The 19,633-nt window shown below is 34.6% G+C and overlaps 1 protein-coding gene and 1 long non-coding RNA gene across 19 annotated transcripts in view; one reads left to right on the top strand and one right to left on the bottom strand.

The window, feature by feature from the left end:
• GPHN (gephyrin) overlaps positions 1–19,633 on the bottom strand; it is a 645,091-nt gene that overhangs the window by 334,974 nt on the left and 290,484 nt on the right. The gene's annotated exons all lie outside the window — the stretch shown is intronic.
• LOC121031932 (uncharacterized) lies at positions 1,241–18,568 on the top strand. The gene is made up of 3 exons (XR_005790983.1): positions 1,241–1,353; positions 7,425–7,427; positions 18,558–18,568. It is a non-coding gene; the product is annotated as an uncharacterized LOC121031932 (long non-coding RNA).

The following is a 19,633-nucleotide window of genomic DNA, read 5'->3' as shown; positions in this document are numbered from 1 at the left end:
TAGAGAACCCAGAAATGGACCCACAAATATATGTCCACATATTTTCAACAAAGCAGGGAAGAGTATCCAATGGAATAAAGTCTCTTCAACAAATGATATTAGGAAATCTGGATGGCAATATGCAGAAGAATGAAACTGGACCACTTTCTTACACCATACACAAAAATAAATTCAAAATGGAAGAAAGACCTAAAATTTGAGACACGAAACCATTAAATCCTAGAGGAGAACATAGGCAGCAACCTCTTTGACCTCAGCCATAGCCATTTCTTACTTGACATGTCTCCAAAGGCAAAAGAAATAAAAGCAAAAACGAACTTTTGGGACTTTATCAACATAAAAAGTTTCTACACAGCAAAGGAAACAATCAACAAAACTAAAAGGCAACTGATAGAATGGGAAAAGATATTTGCAAATGACATCCAATAACGGGTTAGTATCCAAACTCTATAAATAACTTACCAAACTCAACACCCAAAAACTAAATAATCCAGTGAAACAGTGAAGAAATAGGTAGAAGACATAAATAGACACTTTTCCAAAGAAGACATCCAGATGGCTAACAGACACATGACAAGATGCTCAACATTGCTCATCATCAGGGAAATACAAACCAAAACCACAAAGAGATACTACCTCACATCAGTCAGAATGGCTTAAATTAACAACTCAGGCAACAACAGATGTTGGCGAGGATGAGGAGAAAGGGAATGCAAACTGGGGCAGCCACTCCGGAAAACAGTATGGAGGTCCCTCAAAAAATTAAAAATAGAACTACTCTATGACCCAGCAATAGCACTACTAGGAATTTATCCAAAGGATACAAAAATGCTGATTTGAAGGGGCACATACACTCCAATGTTTTTTGCAGTACTATCAACAATAGCCAATGTATGGAAAGAGCCCAAATGTCCATCAACTGATGAATAGATAAAGAAGATGTGGTATGTGTGTACACACACACACACACACACACACACACACACACACTGGAATAGTACTCAGGGATGTAAAAGAATGAACTCTTGTCATTTGCAGCAATGTGGATGGAACTGGAGGGTATTATGCTAAGCAAAATAAGTCAGAGAAAGACAGATACCATATGATTTCACTTATACATGGGATCTAAGAAACTTAACAGATGACCATAGGGGAAGGGAAGGAAAAATAAGATAAAAACAGAGAGGGAGGCACACCATAAGAGACTCTTAAATACAGAGAACTGGAGTTTGATGGGAGAGGGGAAAATGGATGATGGGCATTGAGGAGGCCACTTGTTGGGAAGAGCACTGGGTATTGTATGTAAGAGAATAATCATGGGAATCTAATTCTGAAGCCAAGACTACACTGTATGTTAGATAACTTGAGAATATAAATACATACATACATACATATATACTTGATTTCTAAAATAATAAATAGGGGCGCCTGGGTGGCGCAGTCGGTTAAGCGTCCGACTTCAGCCAGGTAACGATCTCGCGGTCTGTGAGTTCGAGCCCCGCGTCAGGCTCTGGGCTGATGGCTCAGAGCCTGGAGCCTGTTTCCGATTCTGTGTCTCCCTCTCTCTCTGCCCCTCCCCCGTTCATGCTCTGTCTCTCTCTGTCCCAAAAATAAATAAACGTTGAAAAAAAATAAAATAAAATAAAATAAAATAAAATAAAATAATAAATAAATAAGCAAAAAAAAAATACACAAATACCACCAACATTCATTATTCCCTCCAAATAGAACTGTTCCTCCAAATTTCTTAGTTCAGGGATTGGCATTATTTTTCATGAAGTTGTCTAAGCTAAATACCTGAATTAATCTCTATTTCTATTCCTCATTTCTCAACTCTATTTAGATCATGTCACACAGCTGTCATTATGTGATTACTATATATTAGGTACTTGGCTAAACAAACATTTACTTCTCACAACAATAGTAGGTAGGTCTTGTAATTCAACAAAGGTAGGCTTTTATTTCTAGGAAAACACAGAACGGTTAAAATACACACAAGGTCACAATCCAATTCAGATGCAGAGCCTGTTTTATTAACATTGTGACATACCTCCCATATTTTCTATTACTGTTGCTACTGACTTGAACCTTGTCTGTATCATCATTCATCCAGATTGGTATAAAGCTAAGTGTTCTGCCTCTATTCCCCCTTCAAATTCATTTTGGTAAGCACAATACATCCTCTGAAATAAATCTGGAAATGTCTTTGCTTCAAAATTTCTAGAAGCTCCCCTCCCTAAGGCATCCAAATCATTTACAATGTGACTCCAACCTAACTTTAGCCTCATTTTCTGCAATTATTAACAACCCCTTGACTTCAGCCAATTTGCACTTCCCCAAAACACTGTTTACTCATGTTTAGTGTCTTTGTTAATATTTTGTTTTGTTTTAGAAGCCCCTTCCATAATATTCTCCATGAATTTCTTGTCCCTGTAGCCAGAGTTAGTCATTGTCTCCTCTGTACTACAAAAAACTTTTATACATATATTTAATAAAGAAATTACATTTTATAATAAAATAGTCTCTTCTAGATGATGAATGTCTTCAGGATCATTTAAACAACAAATAATTATTCATTAACTGTAAGTGAAAAGATTGGCAAGCTAACCTATATTAAAATTAAGGTATTTCTATTCATCAAAGACATTTTTAAGAAAACAGGGAAGCAGCAGAGATAATGTGTGATACATCAAACAAAGGAACATATAAGGAATACCTATTAATAAATAATAAAAATATAGTTAACCTAATATTTTAAAAGTGGAAGACATGAACAGTCACTTCATAAAAGAAGATATTCAAATGGCCAGTAAATATATAAAAAGATGTTCAATATCATTAGTCATTAGGGAAATACAAATTGAAAACAAATTTTGGTATTACTATTATGAAATGATTAAAATGAAAAAAGACTGATAATACTAAATGTTGGTGATAATGTGAAGCAAACAGGAGTTCTCATAAAATGATGTTACTGTAAAAGTAAACATCTACCTGGGAAAACTATTTGCAGAATCTAGTAAAATTATTCATTTCCATACTCTATGTACCAGTATTTCTAGGTCATATCTAGTCTATTAGGTGGATATCTATTGGGTGTGCATACATATATGCACCAAAAAAAAAGAATAATACCCACCTCATGTTTGTCATGAAAATTAAAACAAGTTAGCATTTAAAATTTTTTTAATGTTTATTTTTGAGAGAGAGAGAGAGAGAGAGAGAGAGAGCGAGCATGTGGGTGCGAGAGAGAGTGGGGGAAGGGCAGAGAGAGAGGGAGACACAGAATCCCAATCAGGCTCCAGACTCTGAGCTGTCAGCACAGAGCCCATAGTGGGGCTCGAACTCACGAACCATGAGATCATGACCTGAGCTAAGCTGAAGTCAGAGGCTTAACTGACTGAGCCCCCCAGGCGCCCACAGTTAGCATTTTTAAAGCACTTGCAACAGTGCTTCATTCATCAAACATTAAACAAACAGACCAGAATCCAGGCAAAAGGATTTTACTTTATAATTTCACTTTACCAAAGCTTAATCGTCTGATAAACTACTAGATATAATAAAAGTGTTTCATAAATAATTAAAGGATTTATACATAAAACAAACAGCTTTTCTGTATCCTAGCAATAGTGAGTTCAAAAAATATAATAAAGGAGTTCTGCTTTGGGGTAGAATGCAGTAGGTCACAGCAGGTCAATACTTATATAATAATAAGTAAACACAATCAGATAATTACAAATTCCTACTTTTAAAGACACAGGAGAAACAGAAACAATAAATTGGATAAATACAATTCCAGAAATGGGGAAACATTCCTGAGTTAAACTGATACTCTCTAGCTTTTCCCATCCATCTGCCAACCCATCCCCACTGGGGGTATTTGATGATTGAGGTCATAGGGCTGACAATCAGCTTTTCTAGGCAAAGAGTCTCTAATGGGAGGAAAATAAACCAGAAAACTTTTAGACATTTAGGAATTAGAAATCTGAATATACTTGAGCCCATGGCAGCTTTTCTCCTTAAAACAACTGTAGATTGTGGTGCTGTACACAAGGCTGTAAAACTAGACAACAAGCTTATTAAAGACAGAGTAAAATCTTCATAGTGCTTAAAAAACCAAGACCTGTTAGGGACATAAGACTAACCATGGAACAATGCCAGTTTTCCCTTCAGGATGTTTGCCAGTTTTTGAGGCACATATTGGTTAGGCTGCAAGCAAGAGAGCTAGGCTGCAAACTATGACCAGCAGAGCTAAATCTGCTGTTATTGTTCAGGAATAAAGGGATGTAAACCAACTATTCTCAACCCAGTTCTAATCCACATCAATTCCTGATTAGACTGGATTGATCAGTTTCTCATACTTTCTGTCTATCAGGAGAAAGGGAGACATTCTATGATGGGTGATAAATCATCTACAAACAATATGGTCCTTTAACATATAAATTTATAAAAATTACTTGGCATGCAAGAAAATAGAATCCAATACTAAGATAAAAAAAAAAAAAGATGAAAAATCCCACAACAGATGCAAGGGGAGTGTGTAGCCAACTTTAAAATAACCTAAAATTAATACATTCAAGAAAATAAAGTACTTTTTAAAAAAAGAGAGGAAACAATAGATAATTTCAGCAGAAATTGGAATCTATAAAAAAATTAAATGGATGCACTAGCACATAAATTACAATATCTGGAACTCAGATCTAAATGGGCAGGTTTATCAGGATTAAAGAATGTAAACTCAGGTCAAAAGAAAAAATGCAGCAGAATGCAAGAATATTAAAGACAAATCAACAAAAAAGGTACAAAATGATACAGAGAAAGAATGAAGAAACAGAATAGGACAAAACACATATGTGATACATACTCAAGAGGTCTAATGCATGTATAATTAAACCCCAGAAAGAGAAGAAAGACAGAATGGGAAGAAACAATAGTCAAAACCAATGTTTAGAAATCTTCCAAATTACTATTAGAAATGACAAAAATAATGATTAGTATTAAAAAAAGTAACATATACATGTTGTAATGAGCCCTGGGATAAATCACACACACATGCATACACACACACACAAAACTAGCAGAAAACAAAACAAAAACCCAACAAAATACCAAACTACAATCAAACTATATATAACTAAAAAATTAATAAAAGAAAAAACTGATTAAAAGCTACTCTATTAATCTAAAAGAAGACAAGGACAGGAGACAAACTGATGAGACAAATAGGAAACAAACAATAAGTACTATATTAATAATTATAATAAATGTAAATGGTATATATGCTGTAAGCGAAAAATAGATGTTTCAGAAAAAAATACAAAGATGCTTATAAGAGACATTTACATTTTAAATAAAATAACAAGAAAGGAGACATAAATACATGATAGAAAAAGAAATGTCATGCAAACATCAACCAAAGTAAAGTGGTTGTAGCAATATTATAGCAAACCACGTAGAGCTAAGAGGCAAGAAATGTTAGATGAAAAATATTTTACATTGATAAAAGAATCAATTCAATAAGCAAATACAAAAAATATTTTATAAACAACCAGTAACATAGCTACAAAAAATATAAGGCAGAATTTGACAGAATTAACAGGAGAAATACACAAATCTCCATCATATACAACATGAAACCCAATCACTACAGAAGCTGCAGACTTTTTCAATGCAAAGGTAACAATTACCAAAATAGACAATACATTGGACCACAAAGCAAGCTTCAGAAAATTTTTAAAAACTGAAATCATAGGAAGGGAAAGAATCAAGCACTTAACCTGCTTTTTCGGTATAAACTGTATCACTGCATAATTCTATAGTAGATAAGGGAAAGCATCTCTTTAAAAATGTATTCTAACTAACAAAAGAATTTAATTCTGCCATTCCTTTGGGTTGTTATTTGCATGACATATGTTTGCTATCCTTTTAATTTTAAACTCTATGGCACCTTTCAATATATAACATGTCTGGTGTACATAGTATTATAGTTGGGTCTTTAATAATTTAATAGTTTGACAGTATATGCCTTTTGACTGGATTATTAAATCCATTCACACTTAATATTATTGATACAGCTGTGTATACATCTGCCATTTTACTTTATGCATTCTATGTGTCTCTTATTTATTCTTCTATTACCCCCTTACTCTTTTCTTTTGCATGAAATCAATATATTCCAATGTGACATTTTAATTCCTTTAATGATTTTTTTTAATGATTTATTTTTGGAGCTATTTTCTTAGTGGTTGTTCTAGGGTTTACACCGCATATCTTACCAAATCAACTTCTGATTTATAGTAACACAGAAACATTACTTCTATACAGTTCTGTTGTCTCTTCTTTTTTGTGCTATTATTCTTAGCCATGTTACCCATATATTTTTTAATTTTTATTTTTTTTTTACTGTTTATTTATTTTTGAGAGAGAGAGAAAGCGCATGTATGCAAGCGAGAGAGTGGGCAGAGAGAGAAAGGAGACACAGAATCCAAAGCAGGCTCCAGGCTCTGAGCTGTCAGCACAAAGCCTGATGAGGGGCTCAAACTCACAAACCGTGAGACCATGACCTGAGCCGAAGTCAGATGCTTAACTGACTGAGCCACCCAGGAGCGCCCCCCGCCCCATATATTTTTGTGTGAACAAAAAGATATACATACACATACATATATAAAATCCAACAATACACTGGTATAATTAATATGTTGCATAGTTTATGTCTATTAGAAAAGCTGAGAAAAGAAAGTGGACAAGTACATGTAGACAAGAGTTTGTTGTATTAACATTCTTGTTATTTTTGATTCTTCAATTTTGTTCTTGTGGATTTGAGATACCATTTGGTATTAAATACTTACATCAATGCAGCTTTGCTTCAAACCACTTTCTTTGTGCTGTTATTGTCAAATATATTACATTTCTACATTATAGACTCAACAAAAGTTACCTATGTATTCTTTTATACAACTGCTCTTAAAATTAGTTGAGGGGTGCCTGGGTGGCTCAGTCAGTTAAGCACCTGACTTTGGCTCACGTCACAATCTCATGGTTAATGGGTTTGAGCCCCACATAGGGCTCTGTGCTGATAGCTCAGAGCTTGGAGGCTGCTTTGGATTCTGTGTCTCCCTCTCTCTCTGACCCTCCCCTGTTCACGCTCTCTCTCTCAAAAATAAATAAACATTAAAATAATTAAAAATAATTAGTTGAGAGGAAAGGACAAGAAATACATATTTATACTTTTATAAATACATAATTACTTTTACCAGTGCTCTTTTATTGAGTGTGTGGATTTAAATTGCTGTCCATGGTCACTTGCTTTTTAAGCCTGAAGAATTTTCTTTAGTATTTCTTATAAGATGGATCTGCTAGCAACAAATCCTCTCACAGTTTTTGTTCCTCTGGGAATGTGTTTCTTTCATCTTCAATTCTAAGAGATAGTTTCCCTGGATATAACATCTTGGTTTGTTGACAGTTTTTTTCTTTCACTAATTTGAATATGTCATCCTACTGCCTTCTGCCTTCTTTTATTGATGATAAGTCAGATGTTAATTTTATTGGGGCTCACTTGTATGTGATGAGTCATTTTGTTTATATTGCTTTAAAAGTTTTTGTCTTTTAGCACTTTTACCATGATATATGGTGTGAAATGTTTGTGTCCCACAAAAATTCATAATTTGAAACCATAATCCCAATGTGATGGTATTTGCAAGTGGGTCCTTTAGGAGGTGATTAGGTTATGAGGGTGGAGTCTTTACGAATGAGACTAGTGCCCTTAGAAGAAGAGGCCAGGGAACTAACTAGCTTTTTTTTTGTGGCATGTGAGGATACTAGAAGTCAGCTGTCTGCAACCCACTGAGGGTCCTCACAAGAACCTGACCATGCTGGCATACTGATTTCAGACTTCCAGCCTCCAGAAATGCGAGAAAAAACATTCTACTGTTTATGAGACACCCAGTCTATGGTACTATGCTATAGCAGCTTACACTGACTAAAATCGTGTGTCTAGGTGTGGATATCTTTGAGTTTATCCTATCTGGAATTGAAGGTGTTTCTTGGATGTATAATGTTTGTAATCAAATTTGGCAAGTTTTCAGCCATTATTTCTTGTAAGGTTTTTTTTGGTGCTCTTTTCTGTTCTTTTATTCCCGTTATCTATATGCTGGTATGCTTAATGATGTTCTGCATTTCTCTGAGACTGTTCATTTTTCTTCATTCTTTTTTCCTCTCTGGTCTTCAGCTTTTATAATCCCTACTGATCTATCTTTAAGTCTGCTGATTCTTTCTTCTGCCAACTCAGTGCTATTGTTGCACAAACCCCACTGGAGAATCCTCCGTTTCAGTTATTATACTTGCAGTTCTAGAATTTGCCTTAGCCTTTTAAAAAATAAAATTTATATTTCTATTGTTAGTCTCTATTTGATGAAATATTGTCATCATGGCTTTTTTTCTTTCCGTATGGTTTCCTATAGGTTTTCTTTTTTTTTTTTTTTAGCATATTTAGAAATCTGTTAAATTCAATATCTACAGCTTCTCACAGGCAGTTGTCTGCTTTGTTTCACAATCTCCTATTCTTTGCATGTCTTGCAATCTATGTTAAAAAATGAACATGCTGGAAAGAAGCCAGACCAAGATGGTAGCATATGAAGATCATGAAGTCACCTCTCCCATGGACATACCAAACCTACAGCTACATATGAATCACCTAAAGATTCTGAAAACTAGATGAACTACTTCTCCACAACAAAGGGTAAAAGGACAACACTCAGACAGGTAGGAGAGGCAGAGACATGATCTGGCTAAAAATCCCACCACAGGTATGGTGACACACAAAAGGAGGGATCTTGTCAGTCTGGTATTTCTCTCAGAGGAGTAAGGGGCTAGTGCCCCACATCAGTCACCCCAACTCTTGGGATCTGCACCAGAAAGATGAGTTCCCCAAAACATCTGCTTAGAACACCAAAAGGGCAGATATCAAGGTACTTAACTGGCTATAGGAAATGGAAATTCTCTTTTTAATGGGCTTGTGTATAGTCTCACTTACCCCAGGATCCAGCACAAAAGCACCAACTTGAAAAGTACCTACATTATATGTGAACAATCAGGCCTTGCTGATCTGGGGGTATTCTGAGGCAAAGGACAGTTGGGATTCTCTCTGGAGACTAAGGCATGGGCAAATGCCATTTGTGCACTCTAAAACCTACCCTGTTAGCATAGGTAGGTGCACTCAGATGTGGCACTACCACAGGGGTTGCAGTGATCCCCCACTTCCTGACTGAGGCAGGCAAGTGTGAATGGTCACAGCATTCTCTGGCCCCCTTACTAAGAAAGTCAATGGTCACAGGTGGTGGCAACACTCGCTCATACCCCAGCAGGAGCTGATGAGTAAATGGTCATGTCACTCTCCCACCGCCAACCCAGGGCCATGGTGTATGCACAGATAGGGCACTCTCCTGCAGCACTGCCGAAGGCCACAGGCATACTCAGTCAAGATATTTTCCCACTGCCTTTCAGAAGCTGGAGTGTGTGCCCCATATCTTATACTCTCAACTGCCCTGCTAAAGCCAGTGGGTGCACACAAAGCACAAAGGAAATGCCCCTTGTTCATCTGGTCCTGGTAGTCAAGGGGGTTGGTGTTCCTGAGCTCAGAGGCACAACAGGAATTAGAAAATCAGTTCTCAACAAGAAAACATCCCTAGAGCACTCCACAGACAACAGATTGAAACATACCCCCACCTTCTTGTGAAAAAGGCCTATATACTTATATTGAATGTTTAGCCTAAAGGACAGGCTCCAGGTTTCCCACACATCTATGAGCTATGAATGCACTTTCAAGGAGTGTAAACAAGGAGACACCATCCTTGTAGCCCCCAGTCTCACTACAGTTTGAGGAGATTTCTCAGAAAGGAGCTCTACAACTACCCTGATTGTTGCAACAGTTGCTCAGAGTACACCTCCAGATCTTTTGGTATGGAGGTGAGCAGAGTTTATTATTGTGGCCCTCCCGGACTGTATATATTGCATGCTTTAAAAGCTGCTGCTTGAGGGTCTGGCTTCTGCTTTGCCTGAAACTAGGTGCTAAATGCGATTCCTCCTCTTGGAACACTGACAGGTATTGAAAGATCCTCAACAATGAGGGCATATAAAAAATAAACCAGTATATTTAGACAATCACAAAGGTTCAAAAGATAACCAAGAACAAGTGCAAGGGTGAATGAAAAGGCTCATCATCTACACAAGGCCATACCTTCAAGACTGAGAGGAGGTAGCTGTTTTGCCTAATACATAAAAACAAACAGAGAGGTAAGCAAAATGAACAGAAAAATATTTTCCAAACATGAGAACAATACAAAATCTCAAGAAAAGGCCTTAATGATATAGAGATAAATTATCTAATAAAGAAATCAAAATAATAGTCACAAAGATGCTCACTTAACTCTCAGGAGAAGAATGGAAGGGCATAGTGAAAACTTTAATAAAGACCTATATAATAAAAATATATGAAAGCAACAAACAAGACACAGAACTGAAGAATATAGTAACTGAAGTGAAAAATACATGAGGAACTCAACAGCCAACTGAATGAAATGAAGAAAGGATCAGTGAGCTGGAAGACAAAGCATTAGCACTCAACCAGGCAAAGGAGAACAAAAGAAAAAGGAATTTTATAAAATGAAGATAAGAGACTGATACAACAACATTAAGCATAATAACATTTGTGAAAGAGAACAGAGAGAAAGAGAGGAAGGGGCAGAATACAGATTTGAAGAAATAGTTGCTGAAAACTTCTCTAATGTGAAGAAGGAAACAGGCATCCATGTCCAGTAAGTCCAGAGAGTTAAAAAAAAAAAAAAAGGACCCAAAGAGATCCACACCAAGAAATATTAAAATATAAAAGTTAAAGATCAAGAGAGAATCTTAAAAGCAGCAAGAGAAAAGCAGCTTAAATACAGGGGACACCCAATAAAGCTATCAGCAATTTTTGCATGCAAAATTTTGCAGGCCAGAAGAAAGTGGCATGATGTATTCGAAGTCCTGACAGGAAAAATTCCAACTAAGAAACCTCCACCTTGCAAGATTATCATTCAGAATTGAAGGGGAGATAAAGAATTTTTCAGATAAGCAAAAGCTAAAGGAGTTCATCACCAATACACTGGCCTTACAAGAAAGATTAAAGGGACTTTTTTAAAAGGAAAAGAAATGGCACTAAATAATAACAAGAAACATATGAAAGTACAAATCTCACCAGAAAAGGTAACTATATAGCAAAGATGGTAGATAATTCACTAATGAAGTTACTATGAAGGCTAAAAAACAAATTAGTAAAATTAAACTACAATAATTAGTTAAGAGATAAATAAAAAGAGCTAAAATGTAACCTCAAAACCATAAAACATAGGGGGAAGTTGTAAAAATGTAGTTTTATAATGTGTTCAAATTTAAGTTGCTAAATAGACAGTTCTATTCATAGGATGTTATATGTGAACCTCTCAGTAACCACAAAGCAAAACTTTATAGTAAATACACAAAAGATAATATAAAATAAATCTAAACATAACACTAAAGAAAGACAACATACCAAAAGAAAGAAGAAACAGAGAGGAACTACAAAAACAGCCAGAAGACAATGAATAAACTGGCATTAAGTATACATCTATTAATAATTAAGTGTAAATGGACTAAATGCTCCCATCAAAAGACAAAGAGTGACTGAATGGACAAAAAATAGACTCATCTACATACTTCTTCCTACAAGACACTCCTTTCAGAAGTAAGGACACATACTGACTGAAAGTGAAGGGACGGAAAAAGATATTTTATGAAAATGCAAATGAAAATAATGTAGCTATATTTATTTCAGACAAAATAGATTTTAAATAGACATTTAAAATTTAATTTTAAATTTAAAAAAAAATTTAAATTTTAAATTTAAAAAAAAAATTTAAATTTTAAAAACCATTTAAATTTTAAAAGACAAAGAAGGGCATTACATAGTGATAATGCAGCAAGTAGATATAACATTTATAAATATATAAGCACCCAGCACAGAAGCACCAAAATAATATAGCATTATTAGCAGACCTAAAGGGGGAAATCAACAGCAATGCGATAATAGTAGAGGACTTTTAACACCCTACTTATCTCTATAGACAAGTCACCCTGACAGAAAATCATAAGGAAGCATCAGCCTTAAACAACATATTAGATCAGATGGACTTAATGGTTATATATAGAACGCTCCATCTAAAAGTAGCAAATACACAATCTTCTCAAGTGCACATAAAACATTCTCCAGTATACTCCACATGTTAGGTCAGAAAACAAATCTCAATAAATTCAAGAAGATTGAAATCATACAAAGCATCTTTTCCTCCCAGAATGATATGAAACCAGAAATCAATTACAAGAAGGAAATTGGAGAAAAATCATAAATACATGGAGATTAAACAACATAGTACTAAACAACCAATGGATAATCAAAGAAATCAAAAGAGAAATTTAAAAAACCTAGAAAAATGAAAACATAAATATTAAATACCAAAATCTACTGCATGCAGCAAAACCAGTTGTAAGAGAGACCTTAATATAGCAATACAATCCTACCTGAGAAAACCAGAAAAATCTCAATCTAAATTTACACATAAACTAAATAAAGCAGAACAAACCAAGCCCAAAGGTAGTAGGAGTAAGGATATAATATATATCAGATTGAGATAAATGAAGACTAAAAAGACAATAGAAAAGGTCAATGAAATTAAGAGGTGTTTTTTTGAAAAGATAAACAAAACTGATAAAATTTTAGCTAGATTCACTCAGAAGAGAGTGGGCTCAAATAAATAAAATCAGAAATGAAGAAGACAAGTTACAACTGATACCGCAGAACCAGACAGGATCATAAGAGACTACTGCAAAAAATTACATGCCAACAAACTGGATAAAAATGATAAATGCCTAGATATATACAATCTTGTAAGACTGAATCAGCAAGAAAAAGAAAACATAAATAAAGTAATTACTAGAAAGGAGATTGAATCAGTATTCAAAAACATCCCCCCAAATAAAAGTTTAAGACCATATAGCTTCACTAGTGAATTCTATCAAACATTCAAAAATGATTTAATATCTATCTTTCTCAAACACCTCCAAAAAACTTAACAGGAAGAAAAGCTTCCAAACTCATTTTACAAGGCTGGGAGTAATTACCCTGACACAAAAACCAGACAAGGACACTACCAAAAAAAAAAAAAATTTTTTATATATATATATATATATATATATATATATATATATATATATATCCCAATATTCCTTGATAAACAGAAACGCAAAAATCTTCAACAAACTATTAGCAAACTGAATTCAGAAATGCATTAAAAAGATCATACACCATGATCAAGAAGGCTTTATTCAAGGGATGCAAGAATAATTCAACATTCACAAATCAATCAACATTATCAGCACATTAACAAAACAAAAGATAAAAATCATAAGATCATCTCAATAGATGTAGAAAAAGCATTTAACAAAATACAATCTTCAGTTATGATGAAAACTCTTGAACAAAGTGGGTATAAAGGGTACATACCTCAACATAATAAAGGCCATATAGGTCACACTTATAGCTAATATCATACTCAACAATGAAAAGCTGAAAACATTTTATCTAAGATCAAGAGAAAGATGTCCACTCTCACCAGTTTTATTCAATATAGTATTAGAAGTCTTAGCCATAGCAATTAGGTAAGAAAAGAAATAAAAGGCACCCAAATTGAAAAGAAGCAGAACTATCACTATTTTCATATGACATAGTACTATATAGATAGAAACCCTAAATACTGCACCAAAAAATTATTAGAAAAAATTCGGTAAAGCTGTAGGATATGAAATTATTATGTAAAAATCTGTTAAATTCCTAAACTCTAATAATGAATTATCACAAAGAGAAATCAAAAAAAGAATTCCCATACAGTTCCAGTCAAAAGAATAAAATACCTAGGAATAAATTTACCCGAAGAAGTGAAAGACCTTCAAACTGACAAACAGAAGAAACTGATGAAAGAAACTGAACAAGTCACAAAGAAATGGAAAAATATCCCATGCTCGTTGACTGGAAGAACAAATATTGTTAAGATGTCTGTACTATCCAAAGCAATCCTCACATTTAATGCAATCCCTATCAAAACACCAACAGCATTTTTCACAAAGCTACACCAAACAATCCTAAAATATGTATGGAACCACAAAAGACCCTGAATCGCCAAAGCAATCTTGAAAAAGAAAAGCAAAGCTGTAGTAATCAAGACATTACTAAATGGGAGACAGGAATCCATAAACATCCTAGAGGAGAAAACAGGCAGTAACCTCTTTGACATCAGCTGTAGCAACTTCTTACTAGACATGTCTCCTGAGGCAAGGGAAACAAAAGCAAAAATGAACTAGTAGCACTTCCTCAAGATGAAAAGCTTCTGCACAGCAAAGGAAACAATAAAACTAAAAGGCAACCTGCACAATGGGAGAAGATATTTGCAAATGACATATCTGATAAACGGATGGTATCTAAAATATATAAAAAAATTATAAAATCAACACCAAAAAAAACAAATAATCCAGTTAAAAAATGGGCAGAAGACAGGGATAGATATTTTTCCAAAGACTACAAACAGATGGCTAACAGACACATGAAAAGATACTCAACATCACTCATCTTCAGGGAAATACAAATCAAAACCATAATGAGGTATTACCTCAACCCTGTCAGAAAGGCTAAAATTGAGTTAACTTTTGTATAAGGTGTGAGATTTAGGTTGAGGTGTTTTTTTGGAGGGTGGGGAGCAGTTATGGATTCCAATTGTTCCAGCATCATTTCTTGAAAAGGTTATTCATTGAACTGGTTTTGCAGATTTATTAAAAATCTGTTGAACATATTTGTGTTAGTCTACTTATGGGTTGTCTATTCTGTTTCATGTATTTTTTTTTTCTGCCAACACTACACTGTCTTGATTACTGTAACTAACAGTAAACTTTACCATTGGATAGAGCTAGTCCTTCCACTTTGTCCTTTTGCAAAATTATTTTAACTGTTCTAGGACTTAGGTTTTTCTGTATAATTTTAGAATAAACTAATATGATTGTATATCTACAAAAAAACCTTGTTGGGTTTTTGATAGGAATTGCATAAACCTGTATATCAATATGGGGAGAAATGACATCTTTAGTGTGTTCAGTCTCCCAACCCATGAACATGGCATGTCTGTCCATTTCTTTAAGTGTCCCTTTATTTTGTTAACGTTTTGTAGTTTTCAGCATACAGATTAACATATGTGTGTTGATTGGGGTTTTTGTGTGTGTGTGACTGTTGATCTTACATTCCTCAAATTAACTGAATTGACTTATTACAGTTGTAGGAATTTTTCTGTAGATACCTTTTTCTATGTAGACAATCATACAATTTGCTAAAAGAGAGTGTTGTTTCTTACTTTCCAATCTTTGTCCCTTTTAATACTTTTCTTGCCTTATTGTGCTGCTTAGAACTTCTAATACTCAGTTGAAAAAAGTAGCGAGAGTTGACAACTTTGCTTTTTGTTCCAGGAGGAGAGCATTTGTTTTTTTCACCATTAAGTATGTTGTTAAGTGGTAAGTTTTTTTGTAGATGCTATTTATCAAGTTCAGAAGTTCCCCTCTATTCTTAGTTTACTGAAAGTTTTTATCAGGAATGGATTTTAGATTTTATCACTTTTTTTGCATCAATATATATAATCATATAATCTTTCTTTAGCTTGTTGATATGGCGGATTAGATTGATTGCTTTTCCAGTGTTGAACAAGTTTTGCATACCTCAAATAAATCTTATTTGGTAGTGATCTATAATTTTTTTTTTCAACGTTTATTTTATTTTTGGGACAGAGAGAGACAGAGCATGAACGGGGGAGGGGCAGAGAGAGAGGGAGACACAGAATCGGAAACAGGCTCCAGGCTCTGAGCCATCAGCCCAGAGCCTGACGCGGGGCTCGAACTCACGGACCGCGAGATCGTGACCTGGCTGAAGTCGGACGCTTAACTGACTGCGCCACCCAGGCGCCCCTATAATTTTTTTATACATTATTGGATTTGATTTGGTAATATTTGGTAGATTTTAAGTTCATGATAGATATTGGTCTGTAGTTCATTTTTTGCACTGTTTTCCTGATTTTGTTATCAGGAAAATACTAGCCTCATAAAATAAGGTGAGAAGTATTTCCTCCCCTTCTATTTTCTGGAAAAGACTAAAATTGATGTCAATTCTTCTCTAATATTTGGTAAAGCTCTCCAGTGAAACATCTTGACCTGGATATTTCTTTTTTAGATTTTTCATGGTGAATTTAATTTCATTAATGGTTGTAAGACTACAAAGACTGTCTATTCATCTTTCTTCATGTTGGTAGTTTGTGGGTTTTGAGGAAGTGGTCTATTTCTGCTAAGATGCCCAATTTATAAGTATAAAGTTTTTCACAGTATTCTCTAATTATCCACTTAATTGATGGAAGATTTGTAGTGGTAGTCTTTGTTCAATCCTGGTATCAGTTTTATCTTTGTTAGTCTACTGTGTATCAACTTTACTGAGCTTTTAAAAGAACTCTTTATTCTGTTGATTTTTCTCCATTGTTTTACTGTTTTCCAATTCACTGTTAAGAATTCTTGAGTATTTCCTGTCTTCTTGCTTTGACAATATTTGGCTTATCTTTTTCTAGTTTTTTTTTTTGAGAAAGAAACATGGATTATGGACTTTAGAAATTTCCTCTTCTGTAAAAATTAATGCATTCATGGTATATCTTTTTTTAACTTTTTATTTTCAACCTACCTATGTCATTGTTTTTCAAATGAATTTCTTGAGGATAACATCAATTTCTACCTTTTTCATTGGTATATTTAAATTATTTATATTTAAGGTAATTACATCTTAGTACCAAAATGTGCCATTTTATTATTTGTCCTCTTTCTCATACCTTATTGGGGATTACTTGAACAAACTTTAAGATTCTATCTTAATTTACAGTGTATTTGAGTACAGTGTTTTGTACATTGCTTTTTAGTGGTTGGTTTGAGTGGATGCTTTGTATATTATAATAAATATAACTTATCTCAATCTACTGGTATTGACATTTATCATTTGAAATGAAATGCACAAAATTTACTTCCACTTAGTCTCCCTTTACCTTCCCACATTTAAATATGATTGTATTCATTTACTCTACATGCACTGTGCACATCATATAGTTTTAAACTTTTTGCTTCAATCTTCACATATGATTTAAGAAAACTATAAGATAGCTTGCTATATTTATCCATTCGGCTGTTCTTTCCTTTTTTAAAAATTGCAAGCCTTTTTCTGTCATTTCCTTTTCCTCTCTTTTTTAAGTTTTTTCCATTTCCTTTTTTTTCATTTCTTTTCTAATTCTCTTTAGAGATTTTATTTAGCCATTTTTACAGGGTACTTTATCTAGTGACAAATTCCTTCAGTTTTCTTTTGTCTGAGTGTGTCCTTATTTCCCTTTCATTTCTGAAGAATAACTTCACTGTATATGGAGTTTGTGATTGGTAGTTCTTTCTTTCAGCACTTGAAAAATGTTGTTCCACTTCCTTCTGGCACAACTGCTCCCTGCCTCCCTCCTCCAATCAGCCATTTATATTAGTGATTGTACTTTTCAGTTCCGTAATTAACATTTTGTTCCTTTTTGTCATTTCTATTTTCTTTATTTGTTTCAAGAAAATTAGTAATTGCTTGTTGAAGCATTTTTATGATAAGTTCTTTGAAATCTTTGTCAGATAATTCTAAGGTCTGATTCATCTTTGTGTTGGTGTCTATTGACTATTTTTTTCCACTGAGGTTGTGATTTTTCCTGCTCTTGGTATGATGAGTGATTTTTTTACTATACCCAGGGCATTCTGGATATTATGAGACTCTACATCTTATTTAATCTTTTTTTTTTTTTTTAAGCAGATGTCTCTTTGTTGTAGTGTGGTATGAGGGCTATATGAATATATATGTGCAGCTTCTTGCTGGGTCCCACTGACACCTCTCTGGCAAAACTGAGGCACTGCTTCATACTGCTTCATTAAAGACAGTAGGGTAGAAGTTTAGGTCCTCTCTTGGCCCTGCTGAAACCTTTTTGGCCAAAGTGGGGCATCACCTTCCTCCACATTATTGAAAGTAAGAGTTATGTGTTCAGCTCCCTGCTGGGCCCTGCTGATACCAAAAGGGCAAGTAGAAGATTAACTTGTACTGAGAATGAAGTATCAATTATTTCCATCTCATTCAGTCTTATTGATGCAGACAGGGATGGAGTTACATTTCTCTTATAGGCCTCAGTGACACAGGAAAGGGAAGGTAAAGCAGAGTGGTGAGTAGTTCCACCTTGTGCTGTCTCTTTAGCCTTATTGCTGCTGGGTGGGGGTGGAGACTTGGCTCATCATTGGACTCCACTAACAATATCCTGCTGTAGGAAGCAGAACACAGCCTGTTTCCGCTGGGCTGATGGAAAATCAACTACCCACTTGGCCTCACCTACAATATACTGGCAGGTAAATCAGAGCACTATCTGTTCTGTCATGTGGAAGACTGAACAGCTCAGCCTTGCCAACAAACACTACCAGGGGAGAAATTCAAAGCTTTGCCATCTGCTTTTAGGGGTAGCAGGGGGTGAGGTGGAAGATCAGCTTCCTGCTTGGCTTTGCTAAAACCATGGGGGAACTAAGTAGTTTCCCCACTAGTGTTTGGCTGGAGTAGGGTGAGTATTAACAAAGGCTTTTGTTCTGTTAGTCCACCCTTGTCCTGGGTCCTTTGGCTTGAGGAGACAGACCTTTGTAGTTTTTTTTTTGTTTGTTTTGTCTGTACCTGTGGGTATTTCCAGGTTAGAGGCTTCATCAGTGTTCTGTTCAGTTTAAATAGGAGGCAAAAAGGAGGCTAACTCACTGCTGTATCATTCCTCAAGTCCTGAAGACCTTATAAAGTCTGGTTTCTTCTTCCTACCCTTGAGAGTCTTTCTATGCTTGTTTATTTTGTAATGTCCAGGCGTTTTCAGTTATAAAAGAAAACATCTGGGAAGAATAGGGCTACTATATCTTGGCTAGAACCAGAAGTCTCATCAGTAGGAATACCTTTGAAATTTGATAAACTTATCGTAGTATTATCTGGAGTAATTAATACATGAACCAACAGAATAACAAACACCCCTCCCCATCCACAAACATTTCCTATTATGTTTTAAAAGCACTATAACCACAACAGTGTGGTGCTAGCAGTGGAACTGGTAAATAAATGGGATGAAACAAAAGTTCAGGAAAAGACAGACTTGTGTATGTATATGTGTGTACCCAGGCATATGAAAATTCAGTATATGATAAATGAGGCAACTCAAACAAGTAGTGGACAAGATGGCTTTTGCAATAAATTGGGCTGGGAAAATAAAAAATATATTTGAAAATATTTTGTAAGTTTAGTCATCCCATATATAAAAATTTATACCGATATAAATTACAGATAAAGAATATTTAAATATTTCTATTTAAATATTTCTATTTAAATATTTCTATTTAAAATAAATACACCCAAGGTGGTAGTATATTTAAATATTTCTATTTAAATATTTCTATTTAAATATTTCTATTT

This window comes from Herpailurus yagouaroundi, unplaced genomic scaffold (assembly GCF_014898765.1).
Source record: "Herpailurus yagouaroundi ecotype Mexico unplaced genomic scaffold, PumYag 141, whole genome shotgun sequence".
Classification (NCBI taxonomy): Eukaryota; Metazoa; Chordata; class Mammalia; order Carnivora; family Felidae; genus Herpailurus; species Herpailurus yagouaroundi.
Note: the sequence above shows the minus strand (reverse complement) of the source record. Positions and strands in the feature narration are given on the sequence as shown.